General features: G+C 48.6%; 1 long non-coding RNA gene across 1 annotated transcript; it reads right to left on the bottom strand.

Annotated features, from left to right (window-relative positions):
* LOC143976228 (uncharacterized) lies at positions 1-27382 on the bottom strand. Its single transcript, XR_013272572.1, has 2 exons — positions 26319-27382; positions 1-240 (listed from the first exon to the last, which is right to left on the bottom strand). It is a non-coding gene; the product is annotated as an uncharacterized LOC143976228 (long non-coding RNA).

The following is a 27382-nucleotide window of genomic DNA, read 5'->3' as shown; positions in this document are numbered from 1 at the left end:
TTTATTTATATAAAATATCATAACTTTATTTCTGTTACACAATCTGTGAACATTATATACAACAAACAATCCAAGTCTTCAGAATGACAGCTGCAATCTGATTGGCTGGTCTCAGCAATCCAGACAATTTCCATTTCCATAGTTGATCCCCCATCCCCCGAATGTCTCTGATGACTCTACGCCATATTGTCCTCGGCACTGGCAGCTTTGTAGATGACATTCGACTTCTTATCGGACGATCTACGGAGAAGAGAAATATCGGATTATCAGAATCTTCAATCGTCCAATCAGTATCGAGGACAGAGGCCTTTCATTATCAGAATATTTTATGTGGACAGTGGAGGCTAAAAAGGAGTTGACTCCGCTACCCCCCCCCCCATCCTCCCATCCCTTCTATTGTTATACATGGAGGCCAAAGATGTCCTATAGATGGAATGGAGCAGCGACCGGCATGCTGGAAAATCTCAGAGATCTCTTCTATACGGGGCAATGGTGGGTGTGGTTAAGGAGGAACTCATCCCTCTTCTATATAGGAGGAATAGTGGGTGTGGTTAGAGAGGAACTCCTCCCTCTTCTATATACGAGGAATGGTGGGTGTGGTTGGGAAGGAACTCCTCCCTCTTCTATATAGGAGGAATGGTGGGTGTGGTTAGATAGGAACTCCTCCCTCTTCTATACAGGAGGAATGATGGGTGTGGTTGGGAAGGAACTCCTCCCTCTTCTATACAGGAGGAATGATGGGTGTGGTTGGGAAGGAACTCCTCCCTCTTCTATATAGGAGGAATGGTGGGTGTGGTCGGGAAGGAACTCCTCCCTCTTCTATACAGGAGGAATTATGGGTGTGGTCGGGAAGGAACTCCTCCCTCTTCTATACAGGAGGAATGGTGGGTGTGGTCGGTAAGGAACTCCTCCCTCTTCTATACAGGAGGAATGATGGCTGTGGTTGGGAAGGAACTCCTCCCTCTTCTATACAAGAGGAATGGTGGGTGTGGTCGAGAAGGAACTCCTCCCTCTTCTATACAGGAGGAATGGTGGGTGTGGTTGGGAAGGAACTCCTCCCTCTTCTATACAGGAGGGATGTTGGGTGTGGTCGGTAAGGAACTCCTCCCTCTTCTATATATGAGGAATGGTGGGTGTGGTTGGGAAGGAACTCCTCCCTCTTCTATACAGGAGGAATGGTGGGTGTGGTCGAGAAGGAACTCCTCCCTCTTCTATACAGGAGGATGGGTGGGTGTGGTTGGGAAGGAACTCCTCCCTCTTCTATACAGGAGGGATGTTGGGTGTGGTCGGTAAGGAACTCCTCCCTCTTCTATATAGGAGGAATGATGGGTGTGGTCGGGAAGGAACTCCTCCCTCTTCTATATATGAGGAATGGTGGGTGTGGTTGGGAAGGAACTCCTCCCTCTTCTATATAGGAGGAATGATGGGTGTGGTCGGGAAGGAACTCCTCCCTCTTCTATATAGGAGGAATGATGGGTGTGGTTAGGAAGGAACTCCTCCCTCTTCTATATAGGAGGAATGATGGGTGTGGTCGGGAAGGAACTCCTCCCTCTTCTATACAGGAGGAATGATGAGTGTGGTTGGGAAGGAACTCCTCCCTCTTCTATACAGGATGGATGATGGGTGTGGTTGGGAAGGAACTCCTCCCTCTTCTATATAGGAGGAATGATGAGTGTGGTTGGGAAGGAACTCCTCCCTCTTCTATATAGGAGGAATGATGAGTGTGGTTGGGAAGGAACTCCTCCCTCTTCTATATAGGAGGAATGATGGGTGTGGTCGGGAAGGAACTCCTCCCTCTTCTATATAGGAAGAATGATGAGTGTGTTTGGGAAGGAACTCCTCCCTCTTCTATACAGGAGGAATGGTGGGTGTGGTTAGAGAGGAACTCCTCCCTCTTCTATATAGGAGGAATGATGGGTGTGGTTGGGAAGGAACTCCTCCCTCTTCTATACAGGAGGGATGATGGGTGTGGTCGGTAAGGAACTCCTCCCTCTTCTATATAGGAGGAATGATGAGTGTGGTCGGGAAGGAACTCCTCCCTCTTCTATATATGAGGAATGGTGGGTGTGGTCGGGAAGGAACTCCTCCCTCTTCTATATAGGAGGAATGATGGGTGTGGTTGGGAAGGAACTCCTCCCTCTTCTATATAGGAGGAATGATGGGTGTGGTTGGGAAGGAACTCCTCCCTCTTCTATATAGGAGGAATGGTGGGTGTGGTTAGAGAGGAACTCCTCCCTCTTCTATATAGGAGGAATGATGGGTGTGGTTGGGAAGGAACTCCTCCCTCTTCTATATAGGAGGAATGATGAGTGTGGTCGGGAAGGAACTCCTCCCTCTTCTATATATGAGGAATGGTGGGTGTGGTCGGGAAGGAACTCCTCCCTCTTCTATATAGGAGGAATGATGGGTGTGGTTGGGAAGGAACTCCTCCCTCTTCTATATAGGAGGAATGGTGGGTGTGGTTAGAGAGGAACTCCTCCCTCTTCTATATAGGAGGAATGATGGGTGTGGTTGGGAAGGAACTCCTCCCTCTTCTATACAGGAGGAATGATGGGTGTGGTTGGGAAGGAACTCCTCCCTCTTCTATACAGGAGGAATGATGGATGTGGTTGGGAAGGAACTCCTCCCTCTTCTATATAGGAGGAATGGTGGGTGTGGTTAGAGAGGAACTCCTCCCTCTTCTATATAGGAGGAATGATGGGTGTGGTTGGGAAGGAACTCCTCCCTCTTCTATACAGGAGGAATGATGGGTGTGGTTGGGAAGGAACTCCTCCCTCTTCTATACAGGAGGAATGATGGATGTGGTTGGGAAGGAACTCCTCCCTCTTCTACATAGGAGGAATGATGAGTGTGGTTGGGAAGGAACTCCTCCCTCTTCTATATAGGAGGAATGATGAGTGTGGTTGGGAAGGAACTCCTCCCTCTTCTATATAGGAAGAATGATGAGTGTGTTTGGGAAGGAACTCCTCCCTCTTCTATACAGGAGGAATGGTGGGTGTGGTTAGAGAGGAACTCCTCCCTCTTCTATATAGGAGGAATGATGGGTGTGGTTGGGAAGGAACTCCTCCCTCTTCTATACAGGAGGAATGATGGGTGTGGTTGGGAAGGAACTCCTCCCTCTTCTATACAGGAGGGATGATGGGTGTGGTCGGTAAGGAACTCATCCCTCTTCTATATAGGAGGAATGATGAGTGTGGCCGGGAAGGAACTCCTCCCTCTTCTATATATGAGGAATGGTGGGTGTGGTCGGGAAGGAACTCCTCCCTCTTCTATATAGGAGGAATGATGGGTGTGGTCGGGAAGGAACTCCTCCCTCTTCTATATAGGAGGAATGATGGGTGTGGTTGGGAAGGAACTCCTCCCTCTTCTATATAGGAGGAATGGTGGGTGTGGTTAGAGAGGAACTCCTCCCTCTTCTATATAGGAGGAATGATGGGTGTGGTTGGGAAGGAACTCCTCCCTCTTCTATACAGGAGGAATGATGGGTGTGGTTGGGAAGGAACTCCTCCCTCTTCTATACAGGAGGAATGATGGATGTGGTTGGGAAGGAACTCCTCCCTCTTCTATATAGGAGGAATGATGGGTGTGGTTGGGAAGGAACTCCTCCCTCTTCTATACAGGGGGAATGATGAGTGTGGTTGGGAAGGAACTCCTCCCTCTTCTATATAGGAGGAATGGTGGGTGTGGTCGGGAAGGAACTCCTCCCTCTTCTATATAGGAGGAATGGTGGGTGTGGTTATGGAGGAACTCCTCCCTCTTCTATACAGGAGGAATGGTGGGTGTGGTCGGGAAGTAACTCCTCCCTCTTCTATATAGGAGGAATGATGAGTGTGGTTGGGAAGGACCCCCTCCCTCTTCTATATAGGAGGAATGATGGGTGTGGTTAGAGAGGAACTCCTCCCTCTTCTATATAGGAGGAATGATGGGTGTGGTTGGGAAGGAACTCCTTCCTCTTCGATACAGGAGGAATGATGAGTGTGGTTGGGAAGGAACTCCTCCCTCTTCTATACAGGAGGAATGATGAGTGTGGTTGGGAAGGAACTCCTCCCTCTTCTATATAGGAGGAATGATGGGTGTGGTTGGGAAGGAACTCCTTCCTCTTCTATATAGGAGGAATGATGGGTGTGGTTGGGAAGGAACTCCTCCCTCTTCTATACAGGAGGAATGATGGGTGTGGTCGGGAAGGAACTCCTCCCTCTTCTATATAGGAGGAATGATGAGTGTGGTTGGGAAGGAACTCCTCCCTCTTCTATATAGGAGGAATGGTGGGTGTGGTTAGAGAGGAACTCCTCCCTCTTCTATATAGGAGGAATGATGGGTGTGGTTGGGAAGGAACTCCTCCCTCTTCTATACAGGAGGAATGATGAGTGTGGTTGGGAAGGAACTCCTCGCTCTTCTATATAGGAGGAATGGTGGGTGTGGTCGGGAAGGAACTTCTCCCTCTTCTATATAGGAGGAATGATGAGTGTGGTTGGGAAGGAACTCCTCCCTCTTCTATATAGGAAGAATGATGAGTGTGTTTGGGAAGGAACTCCTCCCTCTTCTATACAGGAGGAATGGTGGGTGTGGTTAGAGAGGAACTCCTCCCTCTTCTATATAGGAGGAATGATGGGTGTGGTTGGGAAGGAACTCCTCCCTCTTCTATATAGGAGGAATGATGGGTGTGGTTGGGAAGGAACTCCTCCCTCTTCTATACAGGAGGGATGATGGGTGTGGTCGGTAAGGAACTCATCCCTCTTCTATATAGGAGGAATGATGAGTGTGGCCGGGAAGGAACTCCTCCCTCTTCTATATATGAGGAATGGTGGGTGTGGTCGGGAAGGAACTCCTCCCTCTTCTATATAGGAGGAATGATGGGTGTGGTCGGGAAGGAACTCCTCCCTCTTCTATATAGGAGGAATGATGGGTGTGGTTGGGAAGGAACTCCTCCCTCTTCTATATAGGAGGAATGGTGGGTGTGGTTAGAGAGGAACTCCTCCCTCTTCTATATAGGAGGAATGATGGGTGTGGTTGGGAAGGAACTCCTCCCTCTTCTATACAGGAGGAATGATGGGTGTGGTTGGGAAGGAACTCCTCCCTCTTCTATACAGGAGGAATGATGGATGTGGTTGGGAAGGAACTCCTCCCTCTTCTATATAGGAGGAATGATGGGTGTGGTTGGGAAGGAACTCCTCCCTCTTCTATACAGGGGGAATGATGAGTGTGGTTGGGAAGGAACTCCTCCCTCTTCTATATAGGAGGAATGGTGGGTGTGGTCGGGAAGGAACTCCTCCCTCTTCTATATAGGAGGAATGGTGGGTGTGGTTATGGAGGAACTCCTCCCTCTTCTATACAGGAGGAATGGTGGGTGTGGTCGGGAAGTAACTCCTCCCTCTTCTATATAGGAGGAATGATGAGTGTGGTTGGGAAGGACCCCCTCCCTCTTCTATATAGGAGGAATGATGGGTGTGGTTAGAGAGGAACTCCTCCCTCTTCTATATAGGAGGAATGATGGGTGTGGTTGGGAAGGAACTCCTCCCTCTTCTATACAGGAGGAATGATGAGTGTGGTTGGGAAGGAACTCCTCCCTCTTCTATATTGGAGGAATGATGGGTGTGGTTGGGAAGGAACTCCTCCCTCTTCTATATAGGAGGAATGATGGGTGTGGTTGGGAAGGAACTCCTTCCTCTTCTATATAGGAGGAATGATGGGTGTAGTTGGGAAGGAACGCCTCCCTCTTCTATACAGGAGGAATGATGGGTGTGGTCGGGAAGGAACTCCTCCCTCTTCTATATAGGAGGAATGATGAGTGTGGTTGGGAAGGAACTCCTCCCTCTTCTATATAGGAGGAATGGTGGGTGTGGTTAGAGAGGAACTCCTCCCTCTTCTATATAGGAGGAATGATGGGTGTGGTTGGGAAGGAACTCCTCCCTCTTCTATACAGGAGGAATGATGAGTGTGGTTGGGAAGGAACTCCTCGCTCTTCTATATAGGAGGAATGGTGGGTGTGGTTGGGAAGGAATTCCTCCCTCTTCTATACAGGAGGAATGGTGGGTGTGGTCGGGAAGGAACTCCTCCCTCTTCTATACAGGAGGAATGATGGGTGTGGTCGGGAAGGAACTCCTCCCTCTTCTATATAGGAGGAATGATGAGTGTGGTTGGGAAGGAACTCCTCCCTCTTCTATATAGGAGGAATGGTGGGTGTGGTTAGAGAGGAACTCCTCCCTCTTCTATACAGGAGGAATGATGGGTGTGGTTGGGAAGGAACTCCTCCCTCTTCTATATAGGAGGAATGGTGGGTGTGGTCGGGAAGGAACTCCTCCCTCTTCTATAGAGGAGGAATGATGGGTGTGGTTGGGAAGGAACTCCTCCCTCTTCTATATAGGAGGAATGATGGGTGTGGTTGGGAAGGAACTCCTCCCTCTTCTATATAGGAGGAATGATGGGTGTGGTTGGGAAGGAACTCCTCCCTCTTCTATATAGGAGGAATGGTGGGTGTGGTTAGATAGGAACTCCTCCCTCTTCTATACAGGAGGAATGATGGGTGTGGTTGGGAAGGAACTCCTCCCTCTTCTATACAGGAGGAATGATGGGTGTGGTTGGGAAGGAACTCCTCCCTCTTCTATATAGGAGGAATGGTGGGTGTGGTCGGGAAGGAACTCCTCCCTCTTCTATACAGGAGGAATTATGGGTGTGGTCGGGAAGGAACTCCTCCCTCTTCTATACAGGAGGAATGGTGGGTGTGGTCGGTAAGGAACTCCTCCCTCTTCTATACAGGAGGAATGATGGCTGTGGTTGGGAAGGAACTCCTCCCTCTTCTATACAAGAGGAATGGTGGGTGTGGTCGAGAAGGAACTCCTCCCTCTTCTATACAGGAGGAATGGTGGGTGTGGTTGGGAAGGAACTCCTCCCTCTTCTATACAGGAGGGATGTTGGGTGTGGTCGGTAAGGAACTCCTCCCTCTTCTATATATGAGGAATGGTGGGTGTGGTTGGGAAGGAACTCCTCCCTCTTCTATACAGGAGGAATGGTGGGTGTGGTCGAGAAGGAACTCCTCCCTCTTCTATACAGGAGGATGGGTGGGTGTGGTTGGGAAGGAACTCCTCCCTCTTCTATACAGGAGGGATGTTGGGTGTGGTCGGTAAGGAACTCCTCCCTCTTCTATATAGGAGGAATGATGGGTGTGGTCGGGAAGGAACTCCTCCCTCTTCTATATATGAGGAATGGTGGGTGTGGTTGGGAAGGAACTCCTCCCTCTTCTATATAGGAGGAATGATGGGTGTGGTCGGGAAGGAACTCCTCCCTCTTCTATATAGGAGGAATGATGGGTGTGGTTAGGAAGGAACTCCTCCCTCTTCTATATAGGAGGAATGATGGGTGTGGTCGGGAAGGAACTCCTCCCTCTTCTATACAGGAGGAATGATGAGTGTGGTTGGGAAGGAACTCCTCCCTCTTCTATACAGGATGGATGATGGGTGTGGTTGGGAAGGAACTCCTCCCTCTTCTATATAGGAGGAATGATGAGTGTGGTTGGGAAGGAACTCCTCCCTCTTCTATATAGGAGGAATGATGAGTGTGGTTGGGAAGGAACTCCTCCCTCTTCTATATAGGAGGAATGATGGGTGTGGTTGGGAAGGAACTCCTCCCTCTTCTATATAGGAGGAATGATGAGTGTGGTTGGGAAGGAACTCCTCCCTCTTCTATATAGGAGGAATGATGAGTGTGGTTGGGAAGGAACTCCTCCCTCTTCTATATAGGAGGAATGATGGGTGTGGTTGGGAAGGAACTCCTCCCTCTTCTATATAGGAGGAATGATGGGTGTGGTCGGGAAGGAACTCCTCCCTCTTCTATACAGGAGGAATGATGAGTGTGGTTGGGAAGGAACTCCTCCCTCTTCTATACAGGATGGATGATGGGTGTGGTTGGGAAGGAACTCCTCCCTCTTCTATATAGGAGGAATGATGAGTGTGGTTGGGAAGGAACTCCTCCCTCTTCTATATAGGAGGAATGATGAGTGTGGTTGGGAAGGAACTCCTCCCTCTTCTATATAGGAGGAATGGTGGGTGTGGTTAGAGAGGAACTCCTCCCTCTTCTATATAGGAGGAATGGTGGGTGTGGTCGAGAAGGAACTCCTCCCTCTTCTATACAGGAGGATGGGTGGGTGTGGTTGGGAAGGAACTCCTCCCTCTTCTATACAGGAGGGATGTTGGGTGTGGTCGGTAAGGAACTCCTCCCTCTTCTATATAGGAGGAATGATGGGTGTGGTCGGGAAGGAACTCCTCCCTCTTCTATATATGAGGAATGGTGGGTGTGGTTGGGAAGGAACTCCTCCCTCTTCTATATAGGAGGAATGATGGGTGTGGTCGGGAAGGAACTCCTCCCTCTTCTATATAGGAGGAATGATGGGTGTGGTTAGGAAGGAACTCCTCCCTCTTCTATATAGGAGGAATGATGGGTGTGGTCGGGAAGGAACTCCTCCCTCTTCTATACAGGAGGAATGATGAGTGTGGTTGGGAAGGAACTCCTCCCTCTTCTATACAGGATGGATGATGGGTGTGGTTGGGAAGGAACTCCTCCCTCTTCTATATAGGAGGAATGATGAGTGTGGTTGGGAAGGAACTCCTCCCTCTTCTATATAGGAGGAATGATGAGTGTGGTTGGGAAGGAACTCCTCCCTCTTCTATATAGGAGGAATGATGGGTGTGGTTGGGAAGGAACTCCTCCCTCTTCTATATAGGAGGAATGATGGGTGTGGTTGGGAAGGAACTCCTCCCTCTTCTATATATGAGGAATGGTGGGTGTGGTTGGGAAGGAACTCCTCCCTCTTCTATATAGGAGGAATGATGGGTGTGGTCGGGAAGGAACTCCTCCCTCTTCTATATAGGAGGAATGATGGGTGTGGTTAGGAAGGAACTCCTCCCTCTTCTATATAGGAGGAATGATGGGTGTGGTCGGGAAGGAACTCCTCCCTCTTCTATACAGGAGGAATGATGAGTGTGGTTGGGAAGGAACTCCTCCCTCTTCTATACAGGATGGATGATGGGTGTGGTTGGGAAGGAACTCCTCCCTCTTCTATATAGGAGGAATGATGAGTGTGGTTGGGAAGGAACTCCTCCCTCTTCTATATAGGAGGAATGATGAGTGTGGTTGGGAAGGAACTCCTCCCTCTTCTATATAGGAGGAATGATGGGTGTGGTTGGGAAGGAACTCCTCCCTCTTCTATATAGGAGGAATGATGAGTGTGGTTGGGAAGGAACTCCTCCCTCTTCTATATAGGAGGAATGATGAGTGTGGTTGGGAAGGAACTCCTCCCTCTTCTATATAGGAGGAATGATGGGTGTGGTTGGGAAGGAACTCCTCCCTCTTCTATATAGGAGGAATGATGGGTGTGGTTGGGAAGGAACTCCTCCCTCTTCTATATAGGAGGAATGATGGGTGTGGTTGGGAAGGAACTCCTCCCTCTTCTATATAGGAGGAATGATGAGTGTGGTTGGGAAGGAACTCCTCCCTCTTCTATATAGGAGGAATGATGAGTGGGTTGGGAAGGAACTCCTCCCTCTTCTATATAGGAGGAATGATGAGTGTGGTTGGGAAGGAACTCCTCCCTCTTCTATATAGGAGGAATGATGGGTGTGGTTGGGAAGGAACTCCTCCCTCTTCTATATAGGAGGAATGATGGGTGTGGTTGGGAAGGAACTCCTCCCTCTTCTATATAGGAGGAATGATGGGTGTGGTTGGGAAGGAACTCCTCCCTCTTCTATATAGGAGGAATGATGAGTGTGGTTGGGAAGGAACTCCTCCCTCTTCTATATAGGAGGAATGATGAGTGTGGTTGGGAAGGAACTCCTCCCTCTTCTATATAGGAGGAATGATGGCTGTGGTTGGGAAGGAACTCCTCCCTGTTCTATATAGGAGGAATGATGAGTGTGGTTGGGAAGGAACTCCTCCCTCCTCTATATAGGAGGAATGATGAGTGTGGTTGGGAAGGAACTCCTCCCTCTTCTAAACAGGAGGAATGGTGGGTGTGGTTGGGAAGGAACTCCTCCCTCTTCTAAACAGGAGGAATGATGGGTGTGGTTGGGAAGGAACTCCTCCCTCTTCTATATAGGAGGAATGATGGGTGTGGTTGGGAAGGAACTCCTCCCTCTTCTATATAGGAGGAATGATGGGTGTGGTTGGGAAGGAACTCCTCCCTCTTCTATATAGGAGGAATGATGGGTGTGGTTGGGAAGGAACTCCTCCCTCTTCTATATAGGAGGAATGATGGGTGTGGTTGGGAAGGAACTCCTCCCTCTTCTATATAGGAGGAATGATGAGTGTGGTTGGGAAGGAACTCCTCCCTCTTCTATATAGGAGGAATGATGAGTGTGGTTGGGAAGGAACTCCTCCCTCTTCTATATAGGAGGAATGATGAGTGTGGTTGGGAAGGAACTCCTCCCTCTTCTAAACAGGAGGAATGGTGGGAGTGGTTGGGAAGGAACTCCTCCTTCTTCTATATAGGAGGAATGATGAGTGTGGTTGGGAAGGAACTCCTCCCTCTTCTATATAGGAGGAATGATGGGTGTGGTTGGGAAGGAACTCCTCCCTCTTCTATATAGGAGGAATGATGGGTGTGGTTGGGAAGGAACTCCTCCCTCTTCTATATAGGAGGAATGATGGGTGTGGTTGGGAAGGAACTCCTCCCTCTTCTATATAGGAGGAATGATGAGTGTGGTTGGGAAGGAACTCCTCCCTCTTCTATATAGGAGGAATGATGAGTGTGGTTGGGAAGGAACTCCTCCCTCTTCTATATAGGAGGAATGATGAGTGTGGTTGGGAAGGAACTCCTCCCTCTTCTATATAGGAGGAATGATGGGTGTGGTTGGGAAGGAACTCCTCCCTCTTCTATATAGGAGGAATGATGGGTGTGGTTGGGAAGGAACTCCTCCCTCTTCTATATAGGAGGAATGATGAGTGTGGTTGGGAAGGAACTCCTCCCTCTTCTATATAGGAGGAATGATGAGTGTGGTTGGGAAGGAACTCCTCCCTCTTCTATATAGGAGGAATGATGGCTGTGGTTGGGAAGGAACTCCTCCCTCTTCTATATAGGAGGAATGGTGGGTGTGGTCGAGAAGGAACTCCTCCCTCTTCTATACAGGAGGATGGGTGAGTGTGGTTGGGAAGGAACTCCTCCCTCTTCTATATAGGAGGAATGATGGGTGTGGTTGGGAAGGAACTCCTCCCTCTTCTATATAGGAGGAATGATGGGTGTGGTTGGGAAGGAACTCCTCCCTCTTCTATATAGGAGGAATGATGGGTGTGGTTGGGAAGGAACTCCTCCCTCTTCTATATAGGAGGAATGATGGGTGTGGTTGGGAAGGAACTCCTCCCTCTTCTATATAGGAGGAATGATGAGTGTGGTTGGGAAGGAACTCCTCCCTCTTCTATATAGGAGGAATGATGAGTGTGGTTGGGAAGGAACTCCTCCCTCTTCTATATAGGAGGAATGATGAGTGTGGTTGGGAAGGAACTCCTCCCTCTTCTATATAGGAGGAATGATGGGTGTGGTTGGGAAGGAACTCCTCCCTCTTCTATATAGGAGGAATGATGGGTGTGGTTGGGAAGGAACTCCTCCCTCTTCTATATAGGAGGAATGATGAGTGTGGTTGGGAAGGAACTCCTCCCTCTTCTATATAGGAGGAATGATGAGTGTGGTTGGGAAGGAACTCCTCCCTCTTCTATATAGGAGGAATGATGGGTGTGGTTGGGAAGGAACTCCTCCCTCTTCTATATAGGAGGAATGATGGGTGTGGTTGGGAAGGAACTCCTCCCTCTTCTATATAGGAGGAATGATGAGTGTGGTTGGGAAGGAACTCCTCCCTCTTCTATATAGGAGGAATGATGAGTGTGGTTGGGAAGGAACTCCTCCCTCTTCTATATAGGAGGAATGATGGCTGTGGTTGGGAAGGAACTCCTCCCTCTTCTATATAGGAGGAATGGTGGGTGTGGTCGAGAAGGAACTCCTCCCTCTTCTATATAGGAGGAATGGTGGGTGTGGTTAGAGAGGAACTCCTCCCTCTTCTATATAGGAGGAATGGTGGGTGTGGTCGAGAAGGAACTCCTCCCTCTTCTATACAGGAGGATGGGTGGGTGTGGTTGGGAAGGAACTCCTCCCTCTTCTATACAGGAGGGATGTTGGGTGTGGTCGGTAAGGAACTCCTCCCTCTTCTATATAGGAGGAATGATGGGTGTGGTCGGGAAGGAACTCCTCCCTCTTCTATATATGAGGAATGGTGGGTGTGGTTGGGAAGGAACTCCTCCCTCTTCTATATAGGAGGAATGATGGGTGTGGTCGGGAAGGAACTCCTCCCTCTTCTATATAGGAGGAATGATGGGTGTGGTTGGGAAGGAACTCCTCCCTCTTCTATATAGGAGGAATGATGGCTGTGGTTGGGAAGGAACTCCTCCCTGTTCTATATAGGAGGAATGATGAGTGTGGTTGGGAAGGAACTCCTCCCTCTTCTATATAGGAGGAATGATGAGTGTGGTTGGGAAGGAACTCCTCCCTCTTCTAAACAGGAGGAATGGTGGGAGTGGTTGGGAAGGAACTCCTCCTTCTTCTATATAGGAGGAATGATGAGTGTGGTTGGGAAGGAACTCCTCCCTCTTCTATATAGGAGGAATGATGGGTGTGGTTGGGAAGGAACTCCTCCCTCTTCTATATAGGAGGAATGATGGGTGTGGTTGGGAAGGAACTCCTCCCTCTTCTATATAGGAGGAATGATGGGTGTGGTTGGGAAGGAACTCCTCCCTCTTCTATATAGGAGGAATGATGAGTGTGGTTGGGAAGGAACTCCTCCCTCTTCTATATAGGAGGAATGATGAGTGTGGTTGGGAAGGAACTCCTCCCTCTTCTATATAGGAGGAATGATGAGTGTGGTTGGGAAGGAACTCCTCCCTCTTCTATATAGGAGGAATGATGGGTGTGGTTGGGAAGGAACTCCTCCCTCTTCTATATAGGAGGAATGATGGGTGTGGTTGGGAAGGAACTCCTCCCTCTTCTATATAGGAGGAATGATGAGTGTGGTTGGGAAGGAACTCCTCCCTCTTCTATATAGGAGGAATGATGAGTGTGGTTGGGAAGGAACTCCTCCCTCTTCTATATAGGAGGAATGATGGCTGTGGTTGGGAAGGAACTCCTCCCTCTTCTATATAGGAGGAATGGTGGGTGTGGTCGAGAAGGAACTCCTCCCTCTTCTATACAGGAGGATGGGTGAGTGTGGTTGGGAAGGAACTCCTCCCTCTTCTATATAGGAGGAATGATGGGTGTGGTTGGGAAGGAACTCCTCCCTCTTCTATATAGGAGGAATGATGGGTGTGGTTGGGAAGGAACTCCTCCCTCTTCTATATAGGAGGAATGATGGGTGTGGTTGGGAAGGAACTCCTCCCTCTTCTATATAGGAGGAATGATGGGTGTGGTTGGGAAGGAACTCCTCCCTCTTCTATATAGGAGGAATGATGAGTGTGGTTGGGAAGGAACTCCTCCCTCTTCTATATAGGAGGAATGATGAGTGTGGTTGGGAAGGAACTCCTCCCTCTTCTATATAGGAGGAATGATGAGTGTGGTTGGGAAGGAACTCCTCCCTCTTCTATATAGGAGGAATGATGGGTGTGGTTGGGAAGGAACTCCTCCCTCTTCTATATAGGAGGAATGATGGGTGTGGTTGGGAAGGAACTCCTCCCTCTTCTATATAGGAGGAATGATGAGTGTGGTTGGGAAGGAACTCCTCCCTCTTCTATATAGGAGGAATGATGAGTGTGGTTGGGAAGGAACTCCTCCCTCTTCTATATAGGAGGAATGATGGGTGTGGTTGGGAAGGAACTCCTCCCTCTTCTATATAGGAGGAATGATGGGTGTGGTTGGGAAGGAACTCCTCCCTCTTCTATATAGGAGGAATGATGAGTGTGGTTGGGAAGGAACTCCTCCCTCTTCTATATAGGAGGAATGATGAGTGTGGTTGGGAAGGAACTCCTCCCTCTTCTATATAGGAGGAATGATGGCTGTGGTTGGGAAGGAACTCCTCCCTCTTCTATATAGGAGGAATGGTGGGTGTGGTCGAGAAGGAACTCCTCCCTCTTCTATATAGGAGGAATGGTGGGTGTGGTTAGAGAGGAACTCCTCCCTCTTCTATATAGGAGGAATGGTGGGTGTGGTCGAGAAGGAACTCCTCCCTCTTCTATACAGGAGGATGGGTGGGTGTGGTTGGGAAGGAACTCCTCCCTCTTCTATACAGGAGGGATGTTGGGTGTGGTCGGTAAGGAACTCCTCCCTCTTCTATATAGGAGGAATGATGGGTGTGGTCGGGAAGGAACTCCTCCCTCTTCTATATATGAGGAATGGTGGGTGTGGTTGGGAAGGAACTCCTCCCTCTTCTATATAGGAGGAATGATGGGTGTGGTCGGGAAGGAACTCCTCCCTCTTCTATATAGGAGGAATGATGGGTGTGGTTGGGAAGGAACTCCTCCCTCTTCTATATAGGAGGAATGATGGCTGTGGTTGGGAAGGAACTCCTCCCTGTTCTATATAGGAGGAATGATGAGTGTGGTTGGGAAGGAACTCCTCCCTCCTCTATATAGGAGGAATGATGAGTGTGGTTGGGAAGGAACTCCTCCCTCTTCTAAACAGGAGGAATGATGGGTGTGGTTGGGAAGGAACTCCTCCCTCTTCTATATAGGAGGAATGATGGGTGTGGTTGGGAAGGAACTCCTCCCTCTTCTATATAGGAGGAATGATGGGTGTGGTTGGGAAGGAACTCCTCCCTCTTCTATATAGGAGGAATGATGGGTGTGGTTGGGAAGGAACTCCTCCCTCTTCTATATAGGAGGAATGATGGGTGTGGTTGGGAAGGAACTCCTCCCTCTTCTATATAGGAGGAATGATGAGTGTGGTTGGGAAGGAACTCCTCCCTCTTCTATATAGGAGGAATGATGAGTGTGGTTGGGAAGGAACTCCTCCCTCTTCTATATAGGAGGAATGATGAGTGTGGTTGGGAAGGAACTCCTCCCTCTTCTAAACAGGAGGAATGGTGGGAGTGGTTGGGAAGGAACTCCTCCTTCTTCTATATAGGAGGAATGATGAGTGTGGTTGGGAAGGAACTCCTCCCTCTTCTATATAGGAGGAATGATGGGTGTGGTTGGGAAGGAACTCCTCCCTCTTCTATATAGGAGGAATGATGGGTGTGGTTGGGAAGGAACTCCTCCCTCTTCTATATAGGAGGAATGATGGGTGTGGTTGGGAAGGAACTCCTCCCTCTTCTATATAGGAGGAATGATGAGTGTGGTTGGGAAGGAACTCCTCCCTCTTCTATATAGGAGGAATGATGAGTGTGGTTGGGAAGGAACTCCTCCCTCTTCTATATAGGAGGAATGATGAGTGTGGTTGGGAAGGAACTCCTCCCTCTTCTATATAGGAGGAATGATGGGTGTGGTTGGGAAGGAACTCCTCCCTCTTCTATATAGGAGGAATGATGAGTGTGGTTGGGAAGGAACTCCTCCCTCTTCTATATAGGAGGAATGATGGGTGTGGTTGGGAAGGAACTCCTCCCTCTTCTATATAGGAGGAATGATGAGTGTGGTTGGGAAGGAACTCCTCCCTCTTCTATATAGGAGGAATGATGAGTGTGGTTGGGAAGGAACTCCTCCCTCTTCTATATAGGAGGAATGATGGGTGTGGTTGGGAAGGAACTCCTCCCTCTTCTATATAGGAGGAATGATGGGTGTGGTTGGGAAGGAACTCCTCCCTCTTCTATATAGGAGGAATGATGGGTGTGGTTGGGAAGGAACTCCTCCCTCTTCTATATAGGAGGAATGATGAGTGTGGTTGGGAAGGAACTCCTCCCTCTTCTATATAGGAGGAATGATGAGTGGGTTGGGAAGGAACTCCTCCCTCTTCTATATAGGAGGAATGATGAGTGTGGTTGGGAAGGAACTCCTCCCTCTTCTATATAGGAGGAATGATGGGTGTGGTTGGGAAGGAACTCCTCCCTCTTCTATATAGGAGGAATGATGGGTGTGGTTGGGAAGGAACTCCTCCCTCTTCTATATAGGAGGAATGATGGGTGTGGTTGGGAAGGAACTCCTCCCTCTTCTATATAGGAGGAATGATGAGTGTGGTTGGGAAGGAACTCCTCCCTCTTCTATATAGGAGGAATGATGAGTGTGGTTGGGAAGGAACTCCTCCCTCTTCTATATAGGAGGAATGATGGCTGTGGTTGGGAAGGAACTCCTCCCTGTTCTATATAGGAGGAATGATGAGTGTGGTTGGGAAGGAACTCCTCCCTCCTCTATATAGGAGGAATGATGAGTGTGGTTGGGAAGGAACTCCTCCCTCTTCTAAACAGGAGGAATGGTGGGTGTGGTTGGGAAGGAACTCCTCCCTCTTCTAAACAGGAGGAATGATGGGTGTGGTTGGGAAGGAACTCCTCCCTCTTCTATATAGGAGGAATGATGGGTGTGGTTGGGAAGGAACTCCTCCCTCTTCTATATAGGAGGAATGATGGGTGTGGTTGGGAAGGAACTCCTCCCTCTTCTATATAGGAGGAATGATGGGTGTGGTTGGGAAGGAACTCCTCCCTCTTCTATATAGGAGGAATGATGGGTGTGGTTGGGAAGGAACTCCTCCCTCTTCTATATAGGAGGAATGATGAGTGTGGTTGGGAAGGAACTCCTCCCTCTTCTATATAGGAGGAATGATGAGTGTGGTTGGGAAGGAACTCCTCCCTCTTCTATATAGGAGGAATGATGAGTGTGGTTGGGAAGGAACTCCTCCCTCTTCTAAACAGGAGGAATGGTGGGAGTGGTTGGGAAGGAACTCCTCCTTCTTCTATATAGGAGGAATGATGAGTGTGGTTGGGAAGGAACTCCTCCCTCTTCTATATAGGAGGAATGATGGGTGTGGTTGGGAAGGAACTCCTCCCTCTTCTATATAGGAGGAATGATGGGTGTGGTTGGGAAGGAACTCCTCCCTCTTCTATATAGGAGGAATGATGGGTGTGGTTGGGAAGGAACTCCTCCCTCTTCTATATAGGAGGAATGATGAGTGTGGTTGGGAAGGAACTCCTCCCTCTTCTATATAGGAGGAATGATGAGTGTGGTTGGGAAGGAACTCCTCCCTCTTCTATATAGGAGGAATGATGAGTGTGGTTGGGAAGGAACTCCTCCCTCTTCTATATAGGAGGAATGATGGGTGTGGTTGGGAAGGAACTCCTCCCTCTTCTATATAGGAGGAATGATGGGTGTGGTTGGGAAGGAACTCCTCCCTCTTCTATATAGGAGGAATGATGAGTGTGGTTGGGAAGGAACTCCTCCCTCTTCTATATAGGAGGAATGATGAGTGTGGTTGGGAAGGAACTCCTCCCTCTTCTATATAGGAGGAATGATGGCTGTGGTTGGGAAGGAACTCCTCCCTCTTCTATATAGGAGGAATGGTGGGTGTGGTCGAGAAGGAACTCCTCCCTCTTCTATACAGGAGGATGGGTGGGTGTGGTTGGGAAGGAACTCCTCCCTCTTCTATACAGGAGGGATGTTGGGTGTGGTCGGTAAGGAACTCCTCCCTCTTCTATATAGGAGGAATGATGGGTGTGGTCGGGAAGGAACTCCTCCCTCTTCTATATATGAGGAATGGTGGGTGTGGTTGGGAAGGAACTCCTCCCTCTTCTATATAGGAGGAATGATGGGTGTGGTCGGGAAGGAACTCCTCCCTCTTCTATATAGGAGGAATGATGGGTGTGGTTAGGAAGGAACTCCTCCCTCTTCTATATAGGAGGAATGATGGGTGTGGTCGGGAAGGAACTCCTCCCTCTTCTATACAGGAGGAATGATGAGTGTGGTTGGGAAGGAACTCCTCCCTCTTCTATACAGGATGGATGATGGGTGTGGTTGGGAAGGAACTCCTCCCTCTTCTATATAGGAGGAATGATGAGTGTGGTTGGGAAGGAACTCCTCCCTCTTCTATATAGGAGGAATGATGAGTGTGGTTGGGAAGGAACTCCTCCCTCTTCTATATAGGAGGAATGATGGGTGTGGTTGGGAAGGAACTCCTCCCTCTTCTATATAGGAGGAATGATGAGTGTGGTTGGGAAGGAACTCCTCCCTCTTCTATATAGGAGGAATGATGAGTGTGGTTGGGAAGGAACTCCTCCCTCTTCTATATAGGAGGAATGATGGGTGTGGTTGGGAAGGAACTCCTCCCTCTTCTATATAGGAGGAATGATGGGTGTGGTTGGGAAGGAACTCCTCCCTCTTCTATATAGGAGGAATGATGGGTGTGGTCGGGAAGGAACTCCTCCCTCTTCTATATATGAGGAATGGTGGGTGTGGTTGGGAAGGAACTCCTCCCTCTTCTATATAGGAGGAATGGTGGGTGTGGTCGAGAAGGAACTCCTCCCTCTTCTATACAGGAGGATGGGTGGGTGTGGTTGGGAAGGAACTCCTCCCTCTTCTATACAGGAGGGATGTTGGGTGTGGTCGGTAAGGAACTCCTCCCTCTTCTATATAGGAGGAATGATGGGTGTGGTCGGGAAGGAACTCCTCCCTCTTCTATATATGAGGAATGGTGGGTGTGGTTGGGAAGGAACTCCTCCCTCTTCTATATAGGAGGAATGGTGGGTGTGGTCGAGAAGGAACTCCTCCCTCTTCTATACAGGAGGATGGGTGGGTGTGGTTGGGAAGGAACTCCTCCCTCTTCTATACAGGAGGGATGTTGGGTGTGGTCGGTAAGGAACTCCTCCCTCTTCTATATAGGAGGAATGATGGGTGTGGTCGGGAAGGAACTCCTCCCTCTTCTATATATGAGGAATGGTGGGTGTGGTTGGGAAGGAACTCCTCCCTCTTCTATATAGGAGGAATGATGGGTGTGGTCGGGAAGGAACTCCTCCCTCTTCTATATAGGAGGAATGATGGGTGTGGTTAGGAAGGAACTCCTCCCTCTTCTATATAGGAGGAATGATGGGTGTGGTCGGGAAGGAACTCCTCCCTCTTCTATACAGGAGGAATGATGAGTGTGGTTGGGAAGGAACTCCTCCCTCTTCTATACAGGATGGATGATGGGTGTGGTTGGGAAGGAACTCCTCCCTCTTCTATATAGGAGGAATGATGAGTGTGGTTGGGAAGGAACTCCTCCCTCTTCTATATAGGAGGAATGATGAGTGTGGTTGGGAAGGAACTCCTCCCTCTTCTATATAGGAGGAATGATGGGTGTGGTTGGGAAGGAACTCCTCCCTCTTCTATATAGGAGGAATGATGAGTGTGGTTGGGAAGGAACTCCTCCCTCTTCTATATAGGAGGAATGATGAGTGTGGTTGGGAAGGAACTCCTCCCTCTTCTATATAGGAGGAATGATGGGTGTGGTTGGGAAGGAACTCCTCCCTCTTCTATATAGGAGGAATGATGGGTGTGGTTGGGAAGGAACTCCTCCCTCTTCTATATAGGAGGAATGATGGGTGTGGTTGGGAAGGAACTCCTCCCTCTTCTATATAGGAGGAATGATGAGTGTGGTTGGGAAGGAACTCCTCCCTCTTCTATATAGGAGGAATGATGAGTGGGTTGGGAAGGAACTCCTCCCTCTTCTATATAGGAGGAATGATGAGTGTGGTTGGGAAGGAACTCCTCCCTCTTCTATATAGGAGGAATGATGGGTGTGGTTGGGAAGGAACTCCTCCCTCTTCTATATAGGAGGAATGATGGGTGTGGTTGGGAAGGAACTCCTCCCTCTTCTATATAGGAGGAATGATGGGTGTGGTTGGGAAGGAACTCCTCCCTCTTCTATATAGGAGGAATGATGAGTGTGGTTGGGAAGGAACTCCTCCCTCTTCTATATAGGAGGAATGATGAGTGTGGTTGGGAAGGAACTCCTCCCTCTTCTATATAGGAGGAATGATGGCTGTGGTTGGGAAGGAACTCCTCCCTGTTCTATATAGGAGGAATGATGAGTGTGGTTGGGAAGGAACTCCTCCCTCCTCTATATAGGAGGAATGATGAGTGTGGTTGGGAAGGAACTCCTCCCTCTTCTAAACAGGAGGAATGGTGGGTGTGGTTGGGAAGGAACTCCTCCCTCTTCTAAACAGGAGGAATGATGGGTGTGGTTGGGAAGGAACTCCTCCCTCTTCTATATAGGAGGAATGATGGGTGTGGTTGGGAAGGAACTCCTCCCTCTTCTATATAGGAGGAATGATGGGTGTGGTTGGGAAGGAACTCCTCCCTCTTCTATATAGGAGGAATGATGGGTGTGGTTGGGAAGGAACTCCTCCCTCTTCTATATAGGAGGAATGATGGGTGTGGTTGGGAAGGAACTCCTCCCTCTTCTATATAGGAGGAATGATGAGTGTGGTTGGGAAGGAACTCCTCCCTCTTCTATATAGGAGGAATGATGAGTGTGGTTGGGAAGGAACTCCTCCCTCTTCTATATAGGAGGAATGATGAGTGTGGTTGGGAAGGAACTCCTCCCTCTTCTAAACAGGAGGAATGGTGGGAGTGGTTGGGAAGGAACTCCTCCTTCTTCTATATAGGAGGAATGATGAGTGTGGTTGGGAAGGAACTCCTCCCTCTTCTATATAGGAGGAATGATGGGTGTGGTTGGGAAGGAACTCCTCCCTCTTCTATATAGGAGGAATGATGGGTGTGGTTGGGAAGGAACTCCTCCCTCTTCTATATAGGAGGAATGATGGGTGTGGTTGGGAAGGAACTCCTCCCTCTTCTATATAGGAGGAATGATGGGTGTGGTTGGGAAGGAACTCCTCCCTCTTCTATATAGGAGGAATGATGAGTGTGGTTGGGAAGGAACTCCTCCCTCTTCTATATAGGAGGAATGATGAGTGTGGTTGGGAAGGAACTCCTCCCTCTTCTATATAGGAGGAATGATGAGTGTGGTTGGGAAGGAACTCCTCCCTCTTCTATATAGGAGGAATGATGGGTGTGGTTGGGAAGGAACTCCTCCCTCTTCTATATAGGAGGAATGATGGGTGTGGTTGGGAAGGAACTCCTCCCTCTTCTATATAGGAGGAATGATGGGTGTGGTTGGGAAGGAACTCCTCTCTCTTCTATATAGGAGGAATGATGAGTGTGGTTGGGAAGGAACTCCTCCCTCTTCTATATAGGAGGAATGATGAGTGTGGTTGGGAAGGAACTCCTCCCTCTTCTATATAGGAGGAATGATGAGTGTGGTTGGGAAGGAACTCCTCCCTCTTCTATACAGGAGGAATGGTGGGTGTGGTTGGGAAGGAACTCCTCCCTCTTCTATACAGGAGGAATGATGGGTGTGGTTGGGAAGGAACTCCTCCCTCTTCTATATAGGAGGAATGATGGGTGTGGTTGGGAAGGAACTCCTCCCTCTTCTATACAGGAGGAATGATGGGTGTGGTTGGGAAGGAACTCCTCCCTCTTCTATATAGGAGGAATGATGGGTGTGGTTGGGAAGGAACTCCTCCCTCTTCTATATAGGAGGAATGATGGGTGTGGTTGGGAAGGAACTCCTCCCTCTTCTATATAGGAGGAATGATGGGTGTGGTTGGGAAGGAACTCTTCCCTCTTCTATATAGGAGGAATGATGAGTGTGGTTGGGAAGGAACTCCTCCCTCTTCTAAACAGGAGGAATGGTGGGTGTGGTTGGGAAGGAACTCCTCCCTCTTCTAAACAGGAGGAATGATGGGTGTGGTTGGGAAGGAACTCCTCCCTCTTCTATATAGGAGGAATGATGGGTGTGGTTGGGAAGGAACTCCTCCCTCTTCTATATAGGAGGAATGATGGGTGTGGTTGGGAAGGAACTCCTCCCTCTTCTATATAGGAGGAATGATGGGTGTGGTTGGGAAGGAACTCCTCCCTCTTCTATATAGGAGGAATGATGGGTGTGGTTGGGAAGGAACTCCTCCCTCTTCTATATAGGAGGAATGATGAGTGTGGTTGGGAAGGAACTCCTCCCTCTTCTATATAGGAGGAATGATGAGTGTGGTTGGGAAGGAACTCCTCCCTCTTCTATATAGGAGGAATGATGAGTGTGGTTGGGAAGGAACTCCTCCCTCTTCTAAACAGGAGGAATGGTGGGAGTGGTTGGGAAGGAACTCCTCCTTCTTCTATATAGGAGGAATGATGAGTGTGGTTGGGAAGGAACTCCTCCCTCTTCTATATAGGAGGAATGATGGGTGTGGTTGGGAAGGAACTCCTCCCTCTTCTATATAGGAGGAATGATGGGTGTGGTTGGGAAGGAACTCCTCCCTCTTCTATATAGGAGGAATGATGGGTGTGGTTGGGAAGGAACTCCTCCCTCTTCTATATAGGAGGAATGATGAGTGTGGTTGGGAAGGAACTCCTCCCTCTTCTATATAGGAGGAATGATGAGTGTGGTTGGGAAGGAACTCCTCCCTCTTCTATATAGGAGGAATGATGAGTGTGGTTGGGAAGGAACTCCTCCCTCTTCTATATAGGAGGAATGATGGGTGTGGTTGGGAAGGAACTCCTCCCTCTTCTATATAGGAGGAATGATGGGTGTGGTTGGGAAGGAACTCCTCCCTCTTCTATATAGGAGGAATGATGGGTGTGGTTGGGAAGGAACTCCTCTCTCTTCTATATAGGAGGAATGATGAGTGTGGTTGGGAAGGAACTCCTCCCTCTTCTATATAGGAGGAATGATGAGTGTGGTTGGGAAGGAACTCCTCCCTCTTCTATATAGGAGGAATGATGAGTGTGGTTGGGAAGGAACTCCTCCCTCTTCTATACAGGAGGAATGGTGGGTGTGGTTGGGAAGGAACTCCTCCCTCTTCTATACAGGAGGAATGATGGGTGTGGTTGGGAAGGAACTCCTCCCTCTTCTATATAGGAGGAATGATGGGTGTGGTTGGGAAGGAACTCCTCCCTCTTCTATACAGGAGGAATGATGGGTGTGGTTGGGAAGGAACTCCTCCCTCTTCTATATAGGAGGAATGATGGGTGTGGTTGGGAAGGAACTCCTCCCTCTTCTATATAGGAGGAATGATGGGTGTGGTTGGGAAGGAACTCCTCCCTCTTCTATATAGGAGGAATGATGGGTGTGGTTGGGAAGGAACTCTTCCCTCTTCTATATAGGAGGAATGATGGGTGTGGTTGGGAAGGAACTCCTCCCTCTTCTATATAGGAGGAATGATGGGTGTGGTTGGGAAGGAACTCCTCCCTCTTCTATATAGGAGGAATGATGAGTGTGGTTGGGAAGGAACTCCTCCCTCTTCTATATAGGAGGAATGATGGGTGTGGTTGGGAAGGAACTCCTCCCTCTTCTATATAGGAGGAATGATGAGTGTGGTTGGGAAGGAACTCCTCCCTCTTCTATATAGGAGGAATGATGGGTGTGGTTGGGAAGGAACGCCTCCCTCTTCTATATAGGAGGAATGATGGGTGTGGTTGGGAAGGAACTCCTCCCTCTTCTATATAGGAGGAATGATGAGTGTGGTTGGGAAGGAACGCCTCCCTCTTCTATATAGGAGGAATGATGGGTGTGGTTGGGAAGGAACTCCTCCCTCTTCTATATAGGAGGAATGATGAGTGTGGTTGGGAAGGAACTCCTCCCTCTTCTATATAGGAGGAATGATGGGTGTGGTTGGGAAGGAACTCCTCCCTCTTCTATATAGGAGGAATGATGGGTGTGGTTGGGAAGGAACTCCTCCCTCTTCTATATAGGAGGAATGATGGGTGTGGTTGGGAAGGAACTCCTCCCTCTTCTATATAGGAGGAATGATGAGTGTGGTTGGGAAGGAACTCCTCCCTCTTCTATATAGGAGGAATGATGAGTGTGGTTGGGAAGGAACTCCTCCCTCTTCTATATAGGAGGAATGATGAGTGTGGTTGGGAAGGAACTCCTCCCTCTTCTAAACAGGAGGAATGGTGGGTGTGGTTGGGAAGGAACTCCTCCCTCTTCTATATAGGAGGAATGATGGGTGTGGTTGGGAAGGAACTCCTCCCTCTTCTATATAGGAGGAATGATGGGTGTGGTTGGGAAGGAACTCCTCCCTCTTCTATATAGGAGGAATGATGGGTGTGGTTGGGAAGGAACTCCTCCCTCTTCTATATAGGAGGAATGATGGGTGTGGTTGGGAAGGAACTCCTCCCTCTTCTATATAGGAGGAATGATGAGTGTGGTTGGGAAGGAACTCCTCCCTCTTCTATATAGGAGGAATGATGAGTGGGTTGGGAAGGAACTCCTCCCTCTTCTATATAGGAGGAATGATGAGTGTGGTTGGGAAGGAACTCCTCCCTCTTCTATATAGGAGGAATGATGGGTGTGGTTGGGAAGGAACTCCTCCCTCTTCTATATAGGAGGAATGATGGGTGTGGTTGGGAAGGAACTCCTCCCTCTTCTATATAGGAGGAATGATGGGTGTGGTTGGGAAGGAACTCCTCCCTCTTCTATATAGGAGGAATGATGAGTGTGGTTGGGAAGGAACTCCTCCCTCTTCTATATAGGAGGAATGATGAGTGTGGTTGGGAAGGAACTCCTCCCTCTTCTATATAGGAGGAATGATGGCTGTGGTTGGGAAGGAACTCCTCCCTCTTCTATATAGGAGGAATGATGGCTGTGGTTGGGAAGGAACTCCTCCCTCCTCTATATAGGAGGAATGATGAGTGTGGTTGGGAAGGAACTCCTCCCTCTTCTAAACAGGAGGAATGGTGGGTGTGGTTGGGAAGGAACTCCTCCCTCTTCTAAACAGGAGGAATGATGGGTGTGGTTGGGAAGGAACTCCTCCCTCTTCTATATAGGAGGAATGATGGGTGTGGTTGGGAAGGAACTCCTCCCTCTTCTATATAGGAGGAATGATGGGTGTGGTTGGGAAGGAACTCCTCCCTCTTCTATATAGGAGGAATGATGGGTGTGGTTGGGAAGGAACTCCTCCCTCTTCTATATAGGAGGAATGATGGGTGTGGTTGGGAAGGAACTCCTCCCTCTTCTATATAGGAGGAATGATGAGTGTGGTTGGGAAGGAACTCCTCCCTCTTCTATATAGGAGGAATGATGAGTGTGGTTGGGAAGGAACTCCTCCCTCTTCTATATAGGAGGAATGATGAGTGTGGTTGGGAAGGAACTCCTCCCTCTTCTAAACAGGAGGAATGGTGGGAGTGGTTGGGAAGGAACTCCTCCTTCTTCTATATAGGAGGAATGATGAGTGTGGTTGGGAAGGAACTCCTCCCTCTTCTATATAGGAGGAATGATGGGTGTGGTTGGGAAGGAACTCCTCCCTCTTCTATATAGGAGGAATGATGGGTGTGGTTGGGAAGGAACTCCTCCCTCTTCTATATAGGAGGAATGATGGGTGTGGTTGGGAAGGAACTCCTCCCTCTTCTATATAGGAGGAATGATGAGTGTGGTTGGGAAGGAACTCCTCCCTCTTCTATATAGGAGGAATGATGAGTGTGGTTGGGAAGGAACTCCTCCCTCTTCTATATAGGAGGAATGATGAGTGTGGTTGGGAAGGAACTCCTCCCTCTTCTATATAGGAGGAATGATGGGTGTGGTTGGGAAGGAACTCCTCCCTCTTCTATATAGGAGGAATGATGGGTGTGGTTGGGAAGGAACTCCTCCCTCTTCTATATAGGAGGAATGATGAGTGTGGTTGGGAAGGAACTCCTCCCTCTTCTATATAGGAGGAATGATGAGTGTGGTTGGGAAGGAACTCCTCCCTCTTCTATATAGGAGGAATGATGGGTGTGGTTGGGAAGGAACTCCTCCCTCTTCTATATAGGAGAAATGATGGGTGTGGTTGGGAAGGAACTCCTCCCTCTTCTATACAGGAGGAATGATGGGTGTGGTTGGGAAGGAACTCCTCCCTCTTCTATATAGGAGGAATGATGAGTGTGGTTGGGAAGGAACTCCTCCCTCTTCTATATAGGAGGAATGATGAGTGTGGTTGGGAAGGAACTCCTCCCTCTTCTATATAGGAGGAATGATGGGTGTGGTTGGGAAGGAACTCCTCCCTCTTCTATACAGGAGGAATGGTGGGTGTGGTTGGGAAGGAACTCCTCCCTCTTCTATATAGGAGAAATGATGGGTGTGGTTGGGAAGGAACTCCTCCCTCTTCTATACAGGAGGAATGATGGGTGTGGTTGGGAAGGAACTCCTCCCTCTTCTATACAGGAGGAATGATGGGTGTGGTTGGGAAGGAACTCCTCCCTCTTCTATATAGGAGGAATGATGGGTGTGGTTGGGAAGGACAGTGCAGTCTGAGGATTTCCCATTTCCTATCCACTGGCCCAGAATACGCCCAACCCCCCCAATCATCCTTTGTCAGGGTGTCACCCATCCCCCACCAATCATGTTTGCACCCCCTGTAGCATCCCTCCATTACCTGAGATTCTTCTTTCGATTCTGCCGAAAGTAAATGAAGAAAGCCAACGCTGTGACTGCGAAGAGAACGCCGAAAATTATCGCCAACATGTCCCCTGAAGAGAGAGGCAGAGATATCAGTCTGGTGGGCGTGACAAAACGATCGTCCTCATCTACATCATAGTTACATAGGAGGGGAGGTCACAAAAATACACAAGTCATCAAGTCCAACCAATGTATGTTGTGTGATTATATGTCAGTATTACATTGTATATCATGTATGTTGTGTGATTATATGTCAGTATTACATTGTATATCATGTATGTTGTGTGATTATATGTCAGTATTACATTGTATATCATGTATGTTGTGTGATTATATGTCAGTGTTACATTGTATATCATGTATGTTGTGTGATTATATGTCAGTATTACATTGTATATCATGTATGTTGTGTGATTATATGTCAGTATTACATTGTATATCATGTATGTTGTGTGATTATATGTCAGTGTTACATTGTATATCATGTATGTTGTGTGATTATATGTCAGTGTTACATTGTATATCATGTATGTTGTGTGATTATATGTCAGTGTTACATTGTATATCATGTATGTTGTGTGATTATATGTCAGTATTACATTGTATATCATGTATGTTGTGGTTGTTCAGGTGATTATCTAATAATTTTGAAACGATCGATGCCCCCGCTGAGACCACCGACTGTGGAATTCCACATCCTTGCCGCTCTTACAGTAAAGAATCTTCTATGTAGTTTAAAGTTAAACGTCTTTTCTTCTAATTTTAATGAGTGGCCACGAGTCTTATTACTCCCTTCTGCAAAAAACTTTCCTCCCTATTGTGGGGTCACCAGTCCGGTATTTATATATTGTGGGATCACCAGTCCGGTATTTATATATTGTGGGGTCACCAGTCCGGTATTTATATATTGTGGGGTCACCAGTCCGGTATTTATATATTGCGGGGTCACCAGTCCGGTATTTATATATTGTGGGGTCACCAGTCCGGTATTTATATATTGTGGGGTCACCAGTCCGGTATTTATATATTGTGGGGTCACCA

The sequence above is a fragment of the Lithobates pipiens genome, unplaced genomic scaffold (genome assembly GCF_037356315.1).
Source record: "Lithobates pipiens isolate NorthernLeopardFrog02 unplaced genomic scaffold, aLitPip1_a1.2 Scaffold_13, whole genome shotgun sequence".
NCBI classification, from domain to species: Eukaryota; Metazoa; Chordata; class Amphibia; order Anura; family Ranidae; genus Lithobates; species Lithobates pipiens.
Note: the sequence above shows the minus strand (reverse complement) of the source record. Positions and strands in the feature narration are given on the sequence as shown.